The 22,146-nt window shown below is 43.7% G+C and overlaps 1 protein-coding gene across 3 annotated transcripts in view; it reads right to left on the reverse strand.

Moving 5' to 3' along the window:
- Positions 1–22,146, reverse strand: part of LOC115171427 (RNA binding protein fox-1 homolog 3) — a 242,826-nt gene that overhangs the window by 136,112 nt on the left and 84,568 nt on the right. The window lies entirely within an intron of this gene.

Below are 22,146 nucleotides of genomic sequence, written 5' to 3' on the forward strand. Positions count from 1 at the left end.
CCAAAATAATACAGTTGGATTCAGATCAAAAGCAATGCATTGGAGAATTTTAAACCAAATATGTTTTCCTTTTTCATGTCAATCACATAAAATAAGTATTACAAAATGCAAATTGCTACCTTGTAATTACTAATTAAATGCCAGAGAACAATGCACAGGCTATAAAATAATCAGATAGTGACAGGTGCAGTATACACTGCTGCAGGGTCCTCTTAAATCATAACAAATGTTTTCTGAGAGTGCAACATACGCCGCCACATATGTAAAATGCTGCAAACCAGGGAGAAGAAAAACCTGCCCATGAAAGTCAGAGGCGTTATGGTAGACATAGAGTTTGATGATAGACCTTGTAAATCAGTGCAGCTGGAATAGCCAGCCAGCCAGTCAGTCAGCCAGCCAGTCAGCCAGTCAGTCAGCCAGTGTGACTCTTTCTATCTCTTTCTCTATTTCTGCCTGACATTTTAGCTGCTCAACACAGAGGTCCCATGTTCTTCAAAGATATGTACATTTGCAACGTTTGCTCCTGTTGTTGAGGCTGTAGGGCTGATCTGGTCTGATCCTAACAGTGAAACCCACCAACGTACTGAACTACCACAGCCCTCCCGCCACCCTCCCTCCCTCCTCCAGGAACCCAGCAGTAGGAAGAAAGAACGAGGTCCCTGAGGTATCCCTCCTCTCATAACACCAGCCCTGTTAATAGATGAGTCATTACATTCAAAGTGAACAATTATTTTAATACCATAACATATAAAAAAGAAAAAACGAATAAAGGCAGATATATAGGCTGCATATACTGTAGCTTGCATAGCGCCTATGAACTTTGATCAGAGCTAATGTAGTTATTGTGTCATAGTGAGGCGGTAGGGCCAGCGGAGGGAGGAAGGCTCCAGTAGTAGCGTGTTCTCCTCAGATAGCTCCAGCTACAGTAAATGCCATCTCCTCTCCCTTTCTTTTGCTTCCCCTTTGCTCTCCTCTCCTCTTCTCCTCTCCCGTCCTCTCCGGTCCTCTTCTCTCTTCTCCTCTCCCGTCTTCTCCTCTCCTCTCCCGTCCTCTACAGTCCTCTCCTCTCCCGTCCTCTCCTCTCTTCTCCTCTCCCGTCTTCTCCTCTCCTCTCCCGTCCTCTCCTCTACTCTCCTCTCCCGTCCTCTCCTCTACTCTCCTCTCCCGGCCTCTCCTCTCCTCTCACCCCTTCTCCCCTCACCTCCTCTGCCCTCCCCTCCTCTGCTCTGCTCTACTCTCCCCTCCTCCCCTCTCACCCATTCTCCTCTCCTCTCACCCCTTCTCCCCTCCTCTCCTCTCCTCCTCTCCTTTCCTCTCCTCTCACCCTTCTCCCCTCCTCTCCTCTCCTCCTCTCCTTTCCCCTCCTCTCACCCCTTCTCCCCTCCTCTCCTCTCCTCCTCTCCTTTCCTCTCCTCTCACCCCTTCTCCCCTCCTCTCCTCTCCTCCTCTCCTTTCCTCTCCTCTCACCCCTTCTCCCCTCCTCTCCTCTCCTCCTCTCCTTTCCTCTCCTCTCACCCCTTCTCCCCTCCTCTCCTCTCCTCCTCTCCTTTCCTCTCCTCTCACCCCTTCTCCCCTCCTCTCCTCTCCTCCTCTCCTTTCCCCTCCTCTCACCCCTTCTCCCCTCCTCTCCTCCTCTCCTTTCCTCTCCTCTCACCCCTTCTCCCCTCCTCTCCTCTCCTCCTCTCCTTTCCTCTCCTCTCACCCCTTCTCCCCTCCTCTCCTCTCCTCCTCTCCTTTCCTCTCCTCTCACCCCTTCTCTCCTCTCCTCTTCTCGCCTCTCACATCCTCTCCAATTTTCTACTCTCCTGTCCTTGTGCATTATGAATGGAGCCATGTTCAGTCACAGACTGGCTGCACTTTCTGAACTTTCGCTGAGTGAGTTCTACTGGCTCCTCTACTCTTTAATCATTCCCCATTAGAGCAGAGGCCTGTTGACTTCCAGTATGGAGATGAATAAGGCTGTAACACCAGCACCAGCCATATCTGGCTGCAGGCAGGAAGGAAGGTATTCACAGCACTAATAACACGCCTGGGCCCCAGACCCAGACCCAGACACAGCTGATGAAGAGCACTGGATCTGGGGAGGAGGACGAGGAGGAGGAAGAGAGCCTCTGACGGTGGATGACATCAGTGTCATCAGCACTGGAACTGTTATTGATTTAGTAGCCTTCAGAACTATTACTGACGTCATCACCATCATCTTCATCACCCTTCGTCATCTGATGATAAGAATTTACTTGCCAGCCAACAATAAAATGTATAAAAAAATAAATTTGCTATTAAACTGAAACTATAGAGCATGAAATACTTGACAAACATTCAAATTTTTGGGAGCTTTTTAAAAATGTTTTATTCAAAACGGCAGGAGAATTCTTGAGGTCCTGGCAATTGGAGAGAACTGGGAGAGACAACAGTGGATGGAAACACAGCACATATGTCTCTATGTCTCCACTGTAGCCTGTGTTAAGGTGGTCTGGTCCACTCAGTAGAATGGAGTTATGATGAAGGGCCTTTAGGATTGCATCAGACTATTGATTGCTAGCAGCACTGAGAGACGTGGTTTACCATCGTTATAAACAACCTTTTTGTGAAGTACAGTTTGGGGAAACAAATGATTTTATTTTAGTAGATTTTTGGATTTGACTGTTGAATAATTTATGGCTACACAACCCTTGGCACGGGGAGCGAGAAACCCCCACAAAGAGCACATATCAAATGCTATCATATACAGGCCTGCATAGTTGAATGCTTTCTCTTTCCAATAGATTTTCTACCACTCAACCTACATCGGCTCTGCTTTGTCAACATCAGTTGAGTGAGAAGTCCCGAGGGCCAGAAAATCTCCTGTAATCTGCCAGACTTTTCTGCCATGTATGGCAACACTTGTTTTCCTATATCCCTCTAAGTGTTATTGAATCTGCAAACTCTGACATTGTTTTATCAAGTTGGATCCAGTATCTGGGTGAAGTGCCCAGTAGGGCTGTTTGAATGACTTGAACTGTGGTGAATATTATACCAGATGTGTTCCTCACCCAGATGCTCTGTATTAACTGATGGATAAATGACAGAATGATGGCTATGTAAACAAATGCATGTATTTTTCATTTGCCCTATCACATCAGATCTTTTCACATCAGATATTTTTCAGAGCTGATCTGATTAGTCAAAAGACCAATTAGTGAAAAGAAGATCAGAATTGGGTTACCTGTGTAAACACAGCCTATTTGATCTATTTATGTCCTTGGTCAGGGGCTGATGACAAGTGTCTGTTTAAGAGCCCTCGTGGCAAAAGGTGGATAGCATTAGGTATCCTGCACTGAGGAAATACTCGAGCAGCAGCTTACACAGTGGGGGAGGTGGAGGAGGAGGAGGTGGGGGGGGGTCTATAAAATATCAAAGCAGATCGATTAGCCTGACCTCATACCATAGAGGGAGGGAGCCATACAGGGTCAAATCAGGTCAAGGGACAAAACAAAGCACGCCTAATGATATTTTTCAGATTTCTGGCATAGATTATTTTCTTAATAACGATAGAATAAATCATATTTTGACCTATTTTGTGGGTAAATTCATCCAAATTAGCATTATTGCCATTTTCACTTGTACCGAAGACAAAGTGTGAATGCTACAGTGCCGCAGCAGTCGTTCCTTCCTGAAAAATAAAAAAGAATCACCAGGGATGATGGCTCTCACATCGTGTTCCACATTCGTGTTGTCTAGTATCAGCTTTATAAAGACCATGGCCCGCTCAACTGCACTCCAGAGGCAGAAGCTTACTAACTGAAGAGAAACCAGGTCAACTGATAGGGGAATTGTATTGTTATCTTTATATGTGCGCCGCAGATACAGTGGTGAAACTCTTGTCGTTTACAAAGCAATCAGACTGGGTTATTGACACGGGAGGAGTGGCGCTAACCTACAGTAATCCACTCCATGTTTACTAATGAATGGCTGCGCGGCTTGGTGCCCTGGCTATAGCTATGCCACGGACAGAAACTGAAGATGGAGAGAGCTCCAGAATAACCACGAACAGGGGAGAGAGTGGAGGGACGGGGGTCTGGGGTATGCGATGGGGAGGAGGGGGATGTTGCCCTGTCTTGACATCCCATCATGAGACCCCTTGGCTGGGCCGGTCAGGGAGGGGTGGGAGGGAGGGGAGGCTTGCTGCTGCTTGCTGGCGATGCAGAGTCTGTTTGCTGTGCATCCATCAACCTCTGTGTCCTGCCGAGGAGGCGATCGATACTCAACACAAAAGCTCATTGATGACAGACAGCTCTTGACAAACATATAGCATTTTTTCTGTCTAGTATAGCAATAATCTCCAAGGTCAGTGTGAGTCATTCAAGACGGTGGAGACACAAGGAGCTCATGCGAAGCGCCGTGAGACGGCTTCTTATGGGCTGAAACAAAGGGATTGCGCTGATGTATTTTAGTCTCTATTTTACTTCTTGGCACATTGTTAGGCTCCACATTATAAAGAGAAGGAGAGGCACCGTGAACATGACAATTGGCGAAACTGTCATGCACTGTCAATCACTGACAGCAAAACCCCAAGGACACTCCACAGACCAGGAAGCTAATGGCTCCAGATCATTGGTTGCTGTTGCATTGAACGTGACATACTGTAAACCATCGAAACCCGCCACTGTTGATCTAAAAGGAATTTATACCTTTCAAAACACACGTCTCACAGTGAATATAAGATGCGTAGATCTAAAGTCCCCATACAGCCCTTACTTCCCCCTTCCCCTCCTCTCCAATCCACACAGACCCGGCGCCAGGATAAAGTGACTAAGGGGGCAGTTGAAATCAGCGAGGGGTCACAATTTTGGGGGGGGGTTCTTGCATTGCAATTATATTGAATTCTGCTTACATCATGCTATACCACAAACAAAGTTCAAATGCCATGACAGGTAGGCTAGAGATTTTGTGCCAATCTCTGCTGGACAGCACATTACACACTAAAGCATGGCCGTTTTAGTGATACATATAGGCTACAAGATAGATAATAGGGCAATTCACCTATTACAAACAGCCTATGTGACACACAGCTGTCTTACCAAAACAATGCAAACTAAATGCTGAAAGTAGTAGCCTAGTTATTCATGCATGCAATAAAAAAATGACAGACAAAACTGCGAATGTGAATGAATGGGAACAGAACAAAACAGCGGTACCAAGTAGGCCAAGTAAACAAAATATCAGATGGATAAAGGCATGACACAATCTATAATTAGGCTAGTTACATTAACAGTAAACAAACACAGTAAAAAAAGGTGAATGGAGATCCAGATAACCAAAACAGCCTACAGCCTATTACTGTGAGATGCAGCCATGAAACTGCTGTCTTGCCAAACAAATATGCCTATAGGCCGGCTTCAGACATGGGAAACCATGCAGCTCATGAGTACAGCAACATGTTGTGATATGGCACAATGCACGTTTTTGAATCAAATTCTGTCACATGGAATGACGCTGGAGAAATGAAGCAGGTACTGGGAGTAAAACATTTAATAAATAACGGATATGGATCGAGACAGGAACACCGTCAGCAAACAGGTAACACAAACAAAAGACAATCAATTGAATTCTGCTTATATCACGCTATACCACAATAAACATAGAAGTTCAAATGCTTTTGACCAAGAAATGACAGGTTGGTTCGAAATCTCCACTACGCTCTATCAGCACCATGGACAGTTTGGACACACCTACTCATTTAAGGGCTTTCATAATTTTTTACAATTTTCTACATTGTGGAATAATAGTGAAGGTATCAAAACTATGAAATAACACATATGGAATCACGTAGTAACTAAAAAGTGTAAAAGTGTAAAACAAATCAAAATATCTTGTATATTTGAGATTCTTCAAAGTAGCCACCCTTTGCCTTGATGACAGCTTTGCACACTCTTGGCATTCTCTCAACAAAATTTTTTTTTTTCCCAATATAAATTTGCCTGCATCTTTATGTGCTCTAATATCATAGACTCATTTATTTGGGGCTAATTCCCCACCTGAGTAAGTGTAAACTCGAAACATTAGCTAGCTCACTAACTCTAAAGATAATACCCACTCATTGTACCCATGTATTAATCTAAAGGTACATTTAGATGTAAAAATTGTATACAATCAGAACACTTTTCAAGTGGCTCACTTGACACAGCAGCAGGCCCCATCAAAGCAGGTACAGGAGTCAGACACTTTCATTACAGGAGTCATGAGGATAATGTACTTTACTGTTTGACCAAATCATGGTTTTAGCCTCCTAAAAAATAGGACGTTTTAGTAAGGTGAATGAATGTGCAGCCCACATCGATGCAACCAATACATTTTTTAACTCCCACAGCCAGCTGTCAAAAGGTTGAAAAATGTGACTAAATGGTCGCAGTCTGGAGCCCTGCCTTGTGGGATTTTCTGCCTTGAGGCATACTCTCTAACTTTCATTTTACTTCAACAAAAAAGGTCTCCATCTTCGCAATCAACAGTAGCCTAGGTCAATGCTCCTCTCTCACTTTCTCTCTGTCCTCAGCAGCAGGGCAACAGTGACAATTTGGACAGCTAAAACATTTCTTAATCGTCTTTTTATTTATTTAATCTTCAGAATGCTGGCAAAAACCGGCTAAAGGAAAACCTGCACCCCAATGGCTTTCCATAGCCCCCCTACCAGTGGAGGCTTCTCAGAGGAGGCAAGGGAGGACCATCCTCCTCAGTGAATTTCATAAAAATAAAAATAGTGAAACATTTAAAAAGTGATCCTTTTTAGATAAAACTATACCAAATATATTCACGTCACCAAATAATTTATTCAAAATTCAAAAGGCACTCAAACATCTGAGCTATCTTTGTTGCAGGTACATGGTAACAGTTGAATAAGATGAGAAAAAGCAGAAACCTGCAGACTGTTCTTGCTAGTATCACTGCTCTTTATTAAGCTTTACGTATCGGCCTCAAGGCCTTGAGTTCAGACGAAGGCCTTGAGGCCGATACGTAAATACAAAATAATTGATTAAAACACACTGTTATCTAATGAAGGTCTACAGTAGCCTCAGCAGCACTCTGTAGGATAGCACCTTGGTGTAGCCGGAGATCAGCTAGCTTCTGTCCTCCTCTGGTTACATTGACTTCAATAAAAAACCTAAGAGGCTCATGGTTCTCACCCCCTTCCATAGACTTACACAGTAATTATGAAGACTTCCAGAGGACATCCTCTTGCAGCATGAACTGACATGTTGTCCACCAAATCAAAGGATCAGAGAATTAATCTAGTACTGGAAATAAGCTAAAGCAAGCTAGCACTGCAGTGCATCAAATGGGGTGAGTAGCTGACTCAAAGAGAAAGAAGAGAGAGAAAAACAATGTAATGTGGGGCCCACCAGGGTAACTGCTAAACTGCTTGCTGCTGAATGTAAACGGCACACCTTGATTCTCTCGACCTGTGCACCAACGTTGTAAACTTTCATTCATAGGCTAGGATGTAGCAACCTCATGATGGGTACAAGGAAAATATTAGTATCATGTAGTAGCCTAAACCTATCGATGTTACATTGAGCTGAGTGACTGGAGTATGAATGACAGTCATCCAATATGCTGTTATAGAAATAAGGCCATCTTAAACGGCACCGACCGCCACTGCCTCCTACACACACCCATTGTGCTGACAGAGCAGTGGAGATACAGATTTTAAGCTAACCTGTTACTCAATCATTTTAACTTTTTTCTATTTTTATATAGGTACAAAACTAAAACTGAGGAGGCTCAGGTTTGAACTGAGGGTGCTAAGTCCGATTTTGCTCCCTCGTGGAGCCGGGTATGACTCCATTATACCATAGTTATTATGGAGACTCAGACGGATAGAGAGAGAGCCACACATACATAACATGGGGACCTACAGGTGTGAGTTACGATGGAGACTTCCAGTCATAATAGAAGGCCAGGCTTCCCCCCCAGGCCATCCTGCCAGCTGGCCAGAATGAGTGAGAATGATGCCCGAGCGAGGCAGGCCCATTAGGGAAGTGCTGCCTGGTGGTGAGCAGAGCTGAGCGCTAGCTAGGAGCGGTGCACAGGCCGGGCAGGCTAGCTCAGGTAAATAAAGGCAAACCCAGGCAGGCAGGCAAAGCGGGGGCACCCAGATTTATGCGGCTCAGTAATGCACACACTAAAGTCAGCCCGCCATCCAAAGGCACACTTTACTGCCAATCTTATGAAGCATTAGCTACCTCACCATGCTGATGCATTCCATCATTCTCTCACTCTCTCTCTCCTCTCGCTTAATCCCTCTCTCTTTCACTCTCTCGCTCCTACTCTCTCTCCAGCCTCTCCTCCCCGTCCCCAACCACACCTTTTCTCCCCTTCTCTTCATTCTGCCAATGGAGACATGTGACACATCGTTTGTTTTACTTCTTTAGTCACGTGGAGTTACGAGCCAATTGCAACGGAAACCAGTGGAAGAGGAATGAAATTGAATGCCAGTAGGCCTACATTCCTTGATAATTCATACACATTTTTTCAATAGGTAGATGTATATAGTTATTTTTTTTAACAACTATGTGATATAATGCTGTTTCCTACAGGCAGAACGTAATTTGACAAGCAATGTGAATACTGTCAAAAAGTCAAGAGTATGATCTTACAAACGAAGCTCCCAAGAGCCAATCTTCAAAATGAAGTAAGGTGCATGCGAGGCTATGGTCTATCAAACCTGTCAGCCAGTACATCCATATACTGTAGGCTCCTTGTTATACAACCTGAGAGATGAATGGTTCACACTGCCCACCACATTGGAGGATGCCTGGGCAGTGATGTAGTCTACTGCCTCACATAACCAGACTGACCAAGCATCAGAGGCCCTTCGACCGTGGATGGCTCCAGTCAAACAGAGATAGAGACAGAGAATGGCGAGGGAGAGAAGGGAGAAACAGAGAGAGAACAGTAGCCACTCCCCTATCAGCTCCTATTCCATCAACCATCTCTACAGATTAGACAGATAGCTGTAGACACACAGACATCAGATGGACAATAGTCAGATAGTCCAACAGAAAAAAAACATAATAGAGACAGAATGAGATACAGGCAGCCCAGTCCTCCAGAGGGGCACCAATGAAAAGGTGGGGAACGGCAGACAGGCATACAGTAAATCATGGAGAAGCTACTCAACGGTATAGCGCTATGGAGTATGGCTGCCGGGTTGGGGAGAGTTAGCCGCAGCGTGCATGAGCTTGCCTTATCAATGCTGACAGGCAGACAGCCCGTTTATAGGAAAAGGAAAAAAAGCATCAAGGAAATCCTGCTCTTGTCTATCCCCAATTGAATTACAGCTGTGATCTGAGAGGGCCAGAATGATATCCTTTGACGAGAGGGACCGCTGTATATCTGTACAGTGTGTCCCCCAGGTCTCACGTCCCACAACTTTTCCCATCTATTTGTATTTGTTCCCCTTGCTTCAAGTTAAAGCCCTGCAGCAGCCCACAAAATGGAGAGAGGGGAGTGGGGGCAGGGGGAGGAGAAGGGGGTAGCTGGGAGAGGTACTGCTGGGAGAGAGCAGGGCGTAGAGCAAAAGACCCCTGTGATGTTGACTGAATACTAATGTCGCACAACGTTCCCCAGCAAAAGATGTAGAGAGAAACAAAAACTCACATTCACGTACGCACACACACACACACACACACACACACACACACACACACACACACACACACACACACACACACACACACACACACACACACACCACACGCACACACACATTGACACACATACAGGGTTGGGGAGTAACGGATTACATATACAAATAGATGGGCAAAGGGACGTGAGACCTGGGGGACACACTGTACAGATATACAGCGGTCCCTCTCATCAAAGGATATCATCCTGGCCCACTCAGATCCCAGCTGTAATTCAACATGTAAGGGATTACAAAAAAACGGTAACTGTAATCAGTTACAAGCAAAAATGTTGTAATCAGATTACAAATACTTCTGAAAAACGATATGATTACTCTGAGGATTACTTTTAAATTCAAAAAGGAGGTTAACAAAAAAAAATCTTTGACACTTCTCTGTTTTCTCAATGAAACTCAAATCAGTATTGAAAAAAGGCGCAAGTTTAAGTTTGTTCCACCTGAGCGAGTCTGACCACAAGCCAGAGACCACTATGATGACACACCAAATGGGTTTTATGGATTGCGGGAAAAGAGCAGGAATAGGTTTTTGTAGGCTACAGTCCAAGCTATGTCTTCCAATGGTATGACTGCTGTCAGCATCCAAAGAATATCCAATTTGAATAAACGCTTGGAGGTAAGGATGACAGCAGTGGTGTAGTCTATGGTGATACGGATATCACTTATTGTTATCTACATACATTGATGAATCACACTGTTTTAGCTATTTACGCCTTACGGATTGTGGTTGTTGTGGTTGGCTGTTCACAAATCTAAATGTCTATTTGAACCCAATAATGATTGAATTCAAGAAGTTTAAGCTGCATATCAATCATTGTTTTCGAAACCAGTGGACAGCCAGTGAAAAATGCGCTCTTGCAACTTGCGGTCCAACTCATCCCAAACCATTTCAATTGGGTTGAGGTCGGGTGATTGTGGAGGCCAGGTCATCTGATGCAGCACCATCACTCTCCTTCTTGGTCAAATAGCCCTTACACAGCCTGGAGGTGTGTTCTGGGTCATTGTCCTGTTGAAAAACAAACTAAGCGCAAACCAGATAGGATGGTGTATCGCTGCAGAATGCTAAGGTAGCCATGCTGGTTAAGTGTGCCTTGAATTCTAAATAAATCACAGACAGTGTCACCATTAAAGCACTCCCACACCATCACACCTCCTCCACCTGCATGCTTCATGGTGGGAACCACACATGCGGAGATCATCCGTTCACCTACTCAGCGTCTCACAAAGACATGGCGCTTGGAACCAAAAATCTCAAATTTGGACTCTTCAGACCAAAAGACTGATTTCCACCGGTCTAATGTCCATTGCTCGTGCTTCTTGGCCCAAGCAAGTCTCTTCTTCTTATTGTTGTCCTTTAGTAGTGGTTTCCTTGCAGCAATTCAACTCATGAAGGCCTGATTCACGCAGTCTCCTCTGAACAGTTGATGTTGAGGTGTGTCTGTTACTTGAACTCTGTGAAGCAATTATTTGTGCTGCAATCTGAGGTGCAGTTAACTGTAATGAACGTATCCTCTGCAGCAGAGGTAACTCTGGGTCTTCCATTCCTGTGGCGGTCCTCATGAGAGCCAGTTTCATCATAGCGTTTGATGGTTTTGCGACTGCACTTGAAGACGCTTTAAAAGTTCTTGAAATTTTCCGCATTGACTGACCTTTATGTCTTAAAGTAATGATGGATGCTCGTTTTTCTTATATATATATATATAATTTTATATATATCCATTTATTGTTGAAGAATATAACTTATAAATGCCTCATGAGCTTAGTTCAACTGTCACACTCCATGACAACCCAAAATATAAGCTTGTTTTTCTCCAATGTTTGTAAACATTTTAAATGTAAACAAACACTGTATAGCCTCATAACATGGTTAAAACAATAATTTTGATATCATGGATGTTCAGTCCTTGAGTCCTTGAATCCACAACTCTTAATCTGAGAGTGGTTACATTTCTCCAGGCCCATCCCTCAGCTTTTTACCAACAAAATGCACCCATCCCTCAGCTTTATTGCTTTATTAAGTGTCACCAACAAAAAGTTTAACAATAGGCCTATAGCAAATGCAGCATATGGCATTCATTTTTCACATGTAAATAGCACTATTCAGTAGTGCTCAAAGCATGCCATTCCATGAGCGCAGCATTTATTTTTCAACTCTAATCAATGAGCCCAATCAGTCCTCCATGACAACAAAATCATAAACAACAGAGCAGGGCTGGCTAATAAGTCCTTAGTTTTGGGGTAGTGCTCAGGTAAAACAATTTGGTTAATCTATACTTCCATATTTCCAAGTCCTATTCTTTAAGATCAAGGTGTAAAACATTTGGTTTTTAATGTTAATATATAATTGAATCATATTATTATATGTAGTAGAAAATGATGGGTTAGAAGAAGCCTATATAACCAACCCATCAAGTAAAATATAACAGTAATCTAAGTAATCTAAAAGTAACTGAATGTAATCAGATTAAGTTACTGAGTTTGGGTAATCCAAAAGTTACCTTACTGATTATAATTTTGGACAGGTAACTAGTAACTGTAACGGATTACATTTAGAAAGTAACCTATGCAACCCTGCACACATACATAAAAACATTCACACCGTCCCTCCCCCAAACACACACATACACACACAGAGAACACCATGAAACCCACAGGAAAAAAATATCCACCAAATGAGGCCCTTTGGGCACCCTCCAAGTTGACATGAATTTGGATGAGCCAGATCCGGTTCCATTCAGTTTGGCCAAACACACTGCATCATCATCTCACTCAAGGTGCCTCAACCAACAGCCGAGAACCACAACTCAGGTGACATCCAAACATCCCCATTTTGTGGGCTTGCAATCAAATCAACATGACAGTAGCAAAGTGTACCTTTGTTGTCTTGCACTCAGACACATGGAGAATTAACCACACTAACCTCTGTACAGAATACCTGAGCTGTACCCATCACAGTGAGTGAAGCCCAACAGAAATGGTTGTATCTCTGTTGTAGACTCTCTCTCAGTGGCCAGGCAGTCAGGGACGGGGAAATTATGCATAAGTATCAAGAATTTACTGTCACATATGGCTGTCATCACAAGGAGGTGCATCAATATAATATACACCTCCAATCCTCAGGTCCCACTGAATGTCTTTAAAAGTCTGCATTAAGCCAAATCCCTGCCAGGGACCGGTGACTGTCATTTGAGGATTGAAAGGTGGTATTTCTCCAGTCACAACTGCTCATTACTGTTGCTACTCAACTCAATGGCATTCTCAGGCAGTAAGGATGTCTTTGTGGGACTCGTTTTTCTGACAGAATGCTCAACTCAGGAGGCTATTCAGCTACCTTTTTCAGGACATTCCTGTATAATAATGTTGAAAACAGGATTGAAAGGCAGGATTCTACATGATTGGCCTCATTATTATCTATTTTTTCAGTCAACACCTCAGTCCTGGAAATGAATGTCATATTTGAACAGGTTTGATACAGGACCTGCACTAAAGTGGACCTGAGATACTTGGCAAGGAAATAATGGTCACCTGTTTTAACACTTTCATTGAGTGTGAATATAAATATTATTTGTATTCACACTCAATGAAAGAGTTAAAACAGGTGACCATTTTGAGTTGGACGAGGTCATGCTCAAGAGCAAATTCCTTTTAACCATTTAGCACCGAGCCGCTAACCTGTTCACATTAAAAGGGACAGGCTGATATGAATTAGCCAATTGAGCACATGCTGCTTAGCAAATCCCACACATTTCTGCACGCCATTGATTTCATTTGACCATTATCGTCAGAGGTTGTGACCAAAATTAGATGCAGCCCGACTAATCATCTGACAGTCGGCAGCTAATTATCCCGCTTCAGAAAACTCCTGCCACCCTTCGGCTCACAGGCTGGTCATGTTACTGCCTGGCTCCGTGTGGAAGGAGAAGTAGCCTGCTAGTTCCACTGGAGATATAATATCATTCACTGTATGAGGAGAACAAACAAGGAAACAGAGCTAAACGGGACCTGGATGGCCTCAGTCTCAAAGCTCAGCTGGAACAAAGACTGTTGACTGTTTTCATGTGAACTTCTCTCTTCACCATATGAGAATACCACTGAAATAACAAACCATTAACCATATTGTGCATCCCCCCATTCAAACCAATGACCACGAGATCATGTGTTATGATGAAGCCTGGCAAATTAGCTGGGATACTACATTGAGGGTCAAAAATGTCACTTGATCTTTAGATTGGAGAGGAATGGTGAGGAGATGTCAGCTGACATGGGTCAGAGAGGAAGAGAAGGAAGAAGGAAGAAGAGGAGGCAGATAGGGTTCAGAGGTCAGCCTGACGGCTCAGTCTCAGATTGACTAATTACCCAGGGGGCACCGCCTCCACAGGAAGGACCAGACCAGCTCACTGCTTGGCTCAAACTCAGGGCCAGGCTCAACTGCACGCACACGCACACGCACGTACGCGCGCGCACACACACACACACACACACACACACACACACACACACACACACACACACACACACACACACACACACACACACACACACACCACACACAGAGAATCCCTGGAACCTCTGATCCATGACCCTGGAAGTGGTATGAGAGGAAGACCCCAGCAGGCAGTACAGTAGGTGCCAGCAGCTTCATTCACCCAGCTCTCAGTAAACAATCTCTGGCATTTCCGTGAGCGATGGGCACGTCGATTGTTTTGCTAATGGGTGTTTTTCTCCTTCACACTCCACGGGGAGTGCTATCTAATGAGCCGCCCACCCGTGCTCTCTCCCTCCTGCAGCAAGTGTGCCCTGAGTGTGTGGCTTTAACCCCGGTGCAGGGGAGGATGGATCACAGAGCCCCCAGACTGCCAGGGCCATGGAACACTCACACACGTTCACACATTCACACACACACACACACACAGACACACACTCACACATGCACACACACACGCTCTGTCTCTCACAAACAAAATAAACATAACGACACAAACCCATATAAACACTTTCACAAATACAATACCAAAGTCCATTTAGCTAAGCTACACAAATCATCATATTATTCACATTCACCTATTAACAAACACAAGTACTTACAGATCTTTAGCCATACTGTACCTACACGTGCCCTCACATGGGACTTTGAGCCCACTGGGTACATGTGCACCCATCACTAATGCCCGTTCACTAATTCATCAGAGTTATGTTAAATATACATGTGAAGCAGAGTATGTCAGGGAATGTGCTAAACAAGGGGCTGAAAGGCAATGATCAATGATGGGATCTAATTATATGAATGTTAATGTTTCCTCAGTATCATTCTCTTTGTTAATTAGTCCAAATGTACAGGGAAACACTGGCGCAGCTGGAGATGGAAACCTGCTTGGTAAAATACCAATCTCCAGTAACTAGACGGACCACTTTGGAAGTGGGTGTTTACAATGTATGTATTCTTCATTTGGCTAAACATGGGCTACTGCAAGTATTTCTGCCTCTCAAAAAGGAAATTGAGCCCCAAAAGTGTAAAAACATCTTAGTGAAAAATGCTACTTCCAGAACTCTCCATCTCTACCACCTTCCAGAGCATTATGTTAGTTGCTGGATGCAGAGACCATGCTTTATTTAGATGAGCGTGACATCTCCTAAAATGCCTGTAAATGTGAGAACCATCTGGTTTCATCAGGAAACAGGTGGATCTCCTGAGTAAAGATGCTCCCTCACCTTCCATCTCCGCACCAATGAGGAAATACAAGAATTGTGAATGGTGCTACAGAGGATCTCACCACATCACACCGCCTCAGAAACATCCCACATAATCAATCTACTTAACTTAAATATGGAAGGGCTGGTTTTACTCTGCTACTCACAATTACAATTGTATTGTTCTTTTATCCCACTGAGAAAGACACATCTTACAAAGAGGAACAATGTAGAAAATCTACCCTATGTTTACTGTCAATAAGTCACTCAAATAGCCAGATCCTGAGCAATTCCATGGTAATGGAATTACGCTGAGACTCAGATGTTTCACTTTCAAATGTATACCAAACAAAAAACATTGATATCAAAGTTTAACAAACCATAGCACTCTATGCACAAGGACTACTTTTAACAATTTCCACAGAAAACTTCACAAAAACACATTTACAGGTAGAACTGTGTATATACAAAGTTTGGTAACAGAATAAAACTGAGGGAGATTTGATCGTAATTATGTTACCAAACTTTGCATTTACATTTTTTTAACTGTGTAATTTGTTCAAAGTAGTCATTGTGCATAGAGTTGTACGGTTTGTTAAACTTTGAAATCAATGGTTTTTGTTTGGCATACATTTTAAACTGAAAAACTGTAGTCTCAGCATAATTCTGTTACCATGGAATTTCCCTCCTACTGAGGATGTTTTGTGTAAATGAAGGGTGTTCGTTAAAAGATGGCAGCCCACCAGGACTCCCAACTTGGCCATATTCATGTGTCAGATCATGTACAGTATAACCTATATATCACTGCAACCATTAAGACTGAGCAGAGATAGATGTCAGGAGGAGAGGTGTGGGGGGGAGGAAGAAAGAGGAAGAGAGGGGAAGAGAGGGGAAGAGAGGGGAAGAGAGAGAAAGAGAGGGGAAGAGTGGAACAGCTTCCCAGGGACTGCTTAGATATACAGCCCTTCTGTAAACAGTGGCACAAAGGAAGGAGGGCTTCTTTCTGGACCATATGCTCCAGTTCCACTGAGGAGGGAGCTTTTGAATGGGAGATGAGGGCCGGAGACACAGGCACTCCAAGTAGAGCAGGTGTGCTGCTGAAGCATTCAATCACACAGACAACACTGTTTATCCTCCGTAGAGTCGTAAAGAAACACACGCTCCTTGCTACTTGCTGCTTCACCGTGTAGCGCTTTGTCCAGATTGGCCACCTCTGTTGGGTTCCACAACACTTTGTTTCAGCTAGATTCACACAGTGCTACTTTGTAAAAGCAGTAATGCACTAGTCAGCACAGTTGATTGGACACCATTAGAGAGAAGGGACTGTGTAATTTACTTTTTTGTACTAAGTTGTATCATTTTGGAGTGGTACCAACACGTGATGAGTTTCCCTGGGTTGAAATTCCGATCTGATGAATCACTTTCATTAACTACTACTGCTACTTTACTGCTGCCACTCAGGTGGTATTAAACAGCGGAGCCTCCAACTGATGCAGAGCACTGCAAGGAGACTGCACAGGATAGGACTGGTGTACGGTGCACACAAACGCACACACCTACGCACAAATACATCAAAATATAGACACACTCACACATACAGTACGTGGAGCGGGTGCATGCGGGTGCACACACACACACACACACACACACATACGCATCCCTCCCCTCATCTCTACAGAGGCTGTGTGCAGTATTAGAGAAACCCCAGTCTGCTGACAGCCCTATCCATCATCGTGCCTAGCCAGACAGACAGTAGAGAACGCCCTCACACAGCACACAGTCCCACATTTGCATTTGACCACCTTCATTAAATTCAGCAAAGGTAGTACTAATTTAGACTCTCGCAGGCAACTTGATATATTCATAAAAAAATATATAAAACATCTCCAAGAATTGTCCTTTAATGGAATTAAAAGTAAAGGGCGTAGTAGTTGGATGATTGAGTTACTCCCATGACAAGCTGGGTGTGAGTCTTTATGTTAAACCGATAGTTCTCCTCGAGGGAGAGAGTGGATCATCTTCATAATCATTGCCTATTCATGGAACCTTAGAAGAGGAGGGTTGGTGACCTTAACCTTAAAGTCAGCCCATCAAATAACCTGAAGGTATTCAAATCTTTTTAACAATGATTCTACTCTTCTGCCCACAGTATAAGGTCACCTCTATCCCAGACCTCTCGCATGTTAAAAGCACGACAGTACACATTTAACAAGCTAGACACTGACCCTGAGCTAGAATAATATCTTCATTCTCTGTTGGCCTGTGACTGTGGCAGTGTCTTTAACTTCAACCAGTGTTTCTCTGTAACTTCAACCAGTGTTTCTTAGTAGCAAACTAAAGCTCTGTAACAAATGAAATGTCTCCTCTAGGAAAACACAGCTCCACTCTGCCATGCATGCACTCTGTCGTCGAGCTGAATGCACAATGCCACAGTGTTCAAATAATCCAGCCCAACCCAGTGTGCACTGTGCAGTGTGACTCTTGTCAAATATTTTCCACCTATTCTCCCCTGAATAATAGTTAAGTGTGGCCTCGCAGTATGATAGAATAGGTCCTCTAGGGACACATGCTATGACACAGTGTAATTATTACTGAACAACACATATGCTAAGAATAGATGCTACGTTTTTACCCTTTTTCTCTCCTTCAAGCATGTATTAATTATACAGCTAAAATGTTCTAGCGGTGCTTCCTGTTTCACAAGCTTCTCAAACGCACGTGAAGTGAATTAGACAATCCATATGGCTGATTGTGGAAAGTCATGGTCATGTTTGAAGGATGCTGACATAGCAAAATAAAACACCACCAACAAAAATAACCTCCTTGTGTGAGTCACTATCATTGAGAAGGGATGTGGAACATGTGGGCTCACTCCAATCTCACTCCAATTCAGTGATAAAACAGGGATGGTGGAGGCCTCAGATTACGATATGAGAGATTGTGTGTGTGTGTGTGTGTGTGTGTGTGTGTGTGTGTGTGTGTGTGTGAGACACGGATAGAGAAAGTATTTTTTGAACGGCCAGATGAGTTATTACTTCTTTCACTACTTCAAACAGCATCAGGCAGCAACAGAACCTCCCTCCCTTCCATCCAGCTCCTATCCACAGGCCCATCAGCCCAGGGAGAATCAGCCTAAAACGGAGGCTGTGTGTACCAACACTGACTGCTAGTGTGGACAAACTCCAGACACAGAGTTACTTCAGAGGAAAGACCTACTCTTCTCCAGTTATTTAAAGCAGGGTGGAGAGAGCAGAGAGAACAGAGAGAGCAGAGAGCAGTTTAACAACCACTGGTTTGAACTCCTAACCTTCTGTTGTTAGACAGATGCTCTGAGACCTGACCAGGGTAAAAAATGCATTGTATGACGAGAATCACAAGAACAGCCTGGTCATTACTACAGACTTGTTTTCTCACTACAATATACAGTGCATTCGGAAAGTATTCAGACTCCCTCTTTCCACATTTTGAGACGTGACAGCCTTATTCTAAAATTGATAAAATATAATTTTCACTCATCAATCTACACACAATACCCCATAATGACAAAGACAGGTTGGTAGACATTTTTGCAAATGTATTAAATAAAAAAATTAAAATACCTTCATTACATAAGTATTCAGACCCTTTTCTATGAGACATGAAATTGAGTGCAGGTGATCATCCTTGAGATTTTTCTACAACTTGATTGGAGTTCGCCTGTGGTAAATTCAATTGATTGGACATGATTTGGAAAGGCACTCACCTGTCCATATAAGGTCCCACAGTTGACAGTGCATGTCAGAGTGATAACTAAGCCATGAGGTCGATGGAATTGTCCGTAGAGCTCCGAGACAGGATTGTGTCGAGGCACAGATCTGGGGAAGGATACCAAAACGTTTCTGCAGCATTGAAGGTCCCCAAGAACACAGTGGCCTCCATCATTCTTAAATGGAAGAAGACTCGTCCTAGAGCTGGTCTCCCGGTCAAACGGAGCAATCGGGTGAGAAGGGCCTTGGTCAAGGAGGTGACCAAGAACCTGATGATCACTCTGACAGAGCTCCAGAGTTCCTCTGTGGAGATGGAAGAACCTTCCAGAAGGACAACCACCTCTGCAATCAGGCCTTTATGGTAGAGTGGCCAGACGGAAGTCACTCCTCTGTAAAAGGCACATGACAGCCCGCTTGGAGTTTGCCAAAGGGCATCTAAAGACTCTCAGACCATGAGAAACAAGATTCTCTGGTCTGATGAAACCAAGATTAAACTCTTTGGCCTGAATGCCAAGCGTCACATCTGGTGGAAACCTGGCACCATCCCTACGGTGAAACACGGTGGTGGAAGCATCATGCTGTGGGGATGTTTTTCAGTGGCAGGGACTGGAGACTAGTCAGGATCAAGGCAAAGACAAACGGAGCAAAGTACAGAGAGATCCTTGATGAAAACCTGCTCCAGAGTGCTCAGGACCTCAGACTGGGGCAAAGGTTCACCTTCCAACAGGACAATGACCCTAAGCTTCAGGACAAGTCTCTGAATGCCCTTGAGTGGCCCAGCAAGAACCCGGACTTGAACCCGATCGAACAACTCTGGAGAGACCTGAAAATAGCTGTGTAGCAACGCTCCCCATCCAACCTGACAGAGCTTGAGAGGATCTGCAGAGAAGAATGATAGAAACTCCCCAAATACAGGTGTGCCAAGCTTGTAGCGTCATACCCATGAACACTCAAGGCTGTAATCACTTCCAAAGGTGTTTCAACAAAGTACTGAGTAAAGGGTTTGAAAACTTACGTAAATGTCATTTTTCTGTTTTATATTTTTATGAATTAGCAACATTTTCTAAAAACCAGTTTTTTCTTTATCATTATGGGGTTTTGTGTGCAGATTGATGAGGGGAAAAAAGATTTAATCAATTCTAGAATAAGGCTGTAACGTAACAAAATGTGGAAAAAGTGAAGGGGTCTGAACACTATCCGAATGCACTGTATCTGGATGTTGGTTACATGGTGATAGGCCCAACGGGCCAATAGATATCGAGCCCGCCCTCGGAAGCCCGGCCTTCCTGGCTCACATCCATTTCCTCAACTCAGTACCGCTCTTCAGCGAGCCCATATCCCCTGACGGTGCAGGGCCAAAATATGTTATACCTCATTCCCTCCTGCAGGTAAAGTAGTTATATTCATAACTATACATTCCCTTTCAGTAGGTCACTCGGTATAACATACTATAGGAACATACAATCACGACCCAGGCCGGCTCAGAGTGAACCAAACTAGGACGCCTACAGCAGCCCAAGCACACACAGGTTCCACCGGCTCCAAAAAGGGGTAACAGAAGCAAACTTTTTCCATAATACTTACCCAAGAAGCCTGAACTGTCAGAGCCCCATACAGGGAACCAGAACCTGCTCCAACTTGGCTATGCACACTGACACGCTGTCACTGCAGCCCAAGTCCATAGTTCCAAGAACAATATTTACCTAGCAAGCCTGAAATGTCAGAACTTGTAAAAGGAACAGCAAGTCAAACACAACAGAACACCTGTCACGACTTGGTAAAGCACACAGGTGCAACATAGTTTCTCTGGACCCCTCTTCAAGTTCAAAGTTAGGGCCCCCCAATCGCTGTCCATGGTGCTGAGATTGCAACATGTCTATGCTATACACAGTGTCGCAATTCTGACATGTTTAGACTGCTGGCTGGCTTGTTTAGTAATTAAAGTTGGAAATTCAAACATTGCAGATTGTAAAATAATTTAAACTAAACTAACATAAACAGCCATCACTAACATTGAGTGGCTGCTGCCAACATACTGACTCAAATCTCTAGCCACTTTAATAATTAAAAATTGGATGTAATAAATGTATCACTAGCCACTTTAAACAATGCCACTTTATATAATGTTTACATACCCTACATTACTCATCTCATGTGTATATACTGTACTCTATACCATCTACTGCATCTTGCCTATGCCGTTTGGCCATCGCTCATCCATATATTTATATGTACATATTCTTATTCATTCCTTACACTTGTGTGTTTAAGGTAGTTGTTGTGAAATTGTTAGATTACTTGTTAGATATTACTACCATGGTCGGAACTTGAAGCACAAGCATTTCGCTACACTCACATGAACATCTGCTAACCATGTGTATGTGACCAATAAAATTTGATCTGATTTGATATGGAATTGTTTTAAGATGGTCATACCATGGATCATTTAGCTATTTGATTTTGAATATTAGGACCCATTTAGGTATTCCCCCCAAAATTACAAAATGATTTGATCAAATATTGAATTTGGCCTTTACTACTATAGCCTGTAGAAACACATTGTATAAGGGAAAGAGGGATACCTAGTCAGGTGCACAACTGAATGCATTCAACTGAAATGTGTCTTCCGCTTTTAACCCAACCCCTCGTAATCAGAGAGGTACGGGGGGCTGCCTTAATCGACATCCACGTCATCGGCACCCAGGGAACAGTGGGTTAACTGCCTTGCTCAGGGGCAGAACGACAGATTTGTACCTTGTCAGCTTGGTCCTGCAACCTTTCGGGTTACTGGCCCAACGCTCCTACCCGGCGGTGGCCTGGTGGAAAATAAATAAATCATAAGGAATAAGGTTTTGCAGTGTCTATCCTATAACTAGGAGATATAAGAAAGTTTTTTTGACACATATTTAACCCCATATTTTTGGGGGCACAAAACTACCTCCGTACTTCCATTGGTTTGTATGGGTTACCTTCAGATGAGTCCCGTGACACTTGTGGTGGTCGTAGAGCAAAACAGAGAACACCATCGTGTTT

Source organism: Salmo trutta, chromosome 32, assembly GCF_901001165.1.
Source record: "Salmo trutta chromosome 32, fSalTru1.1, whole genome shotgun sequence".
In the NCBI taxonomy this organism is placed as follows: domain Eukaryota; kingdom Metazoa; phylum Chordata; class Actinopteri; order Salmoniformes; family Salmonidae; genus Salmo; species Salmo trutta.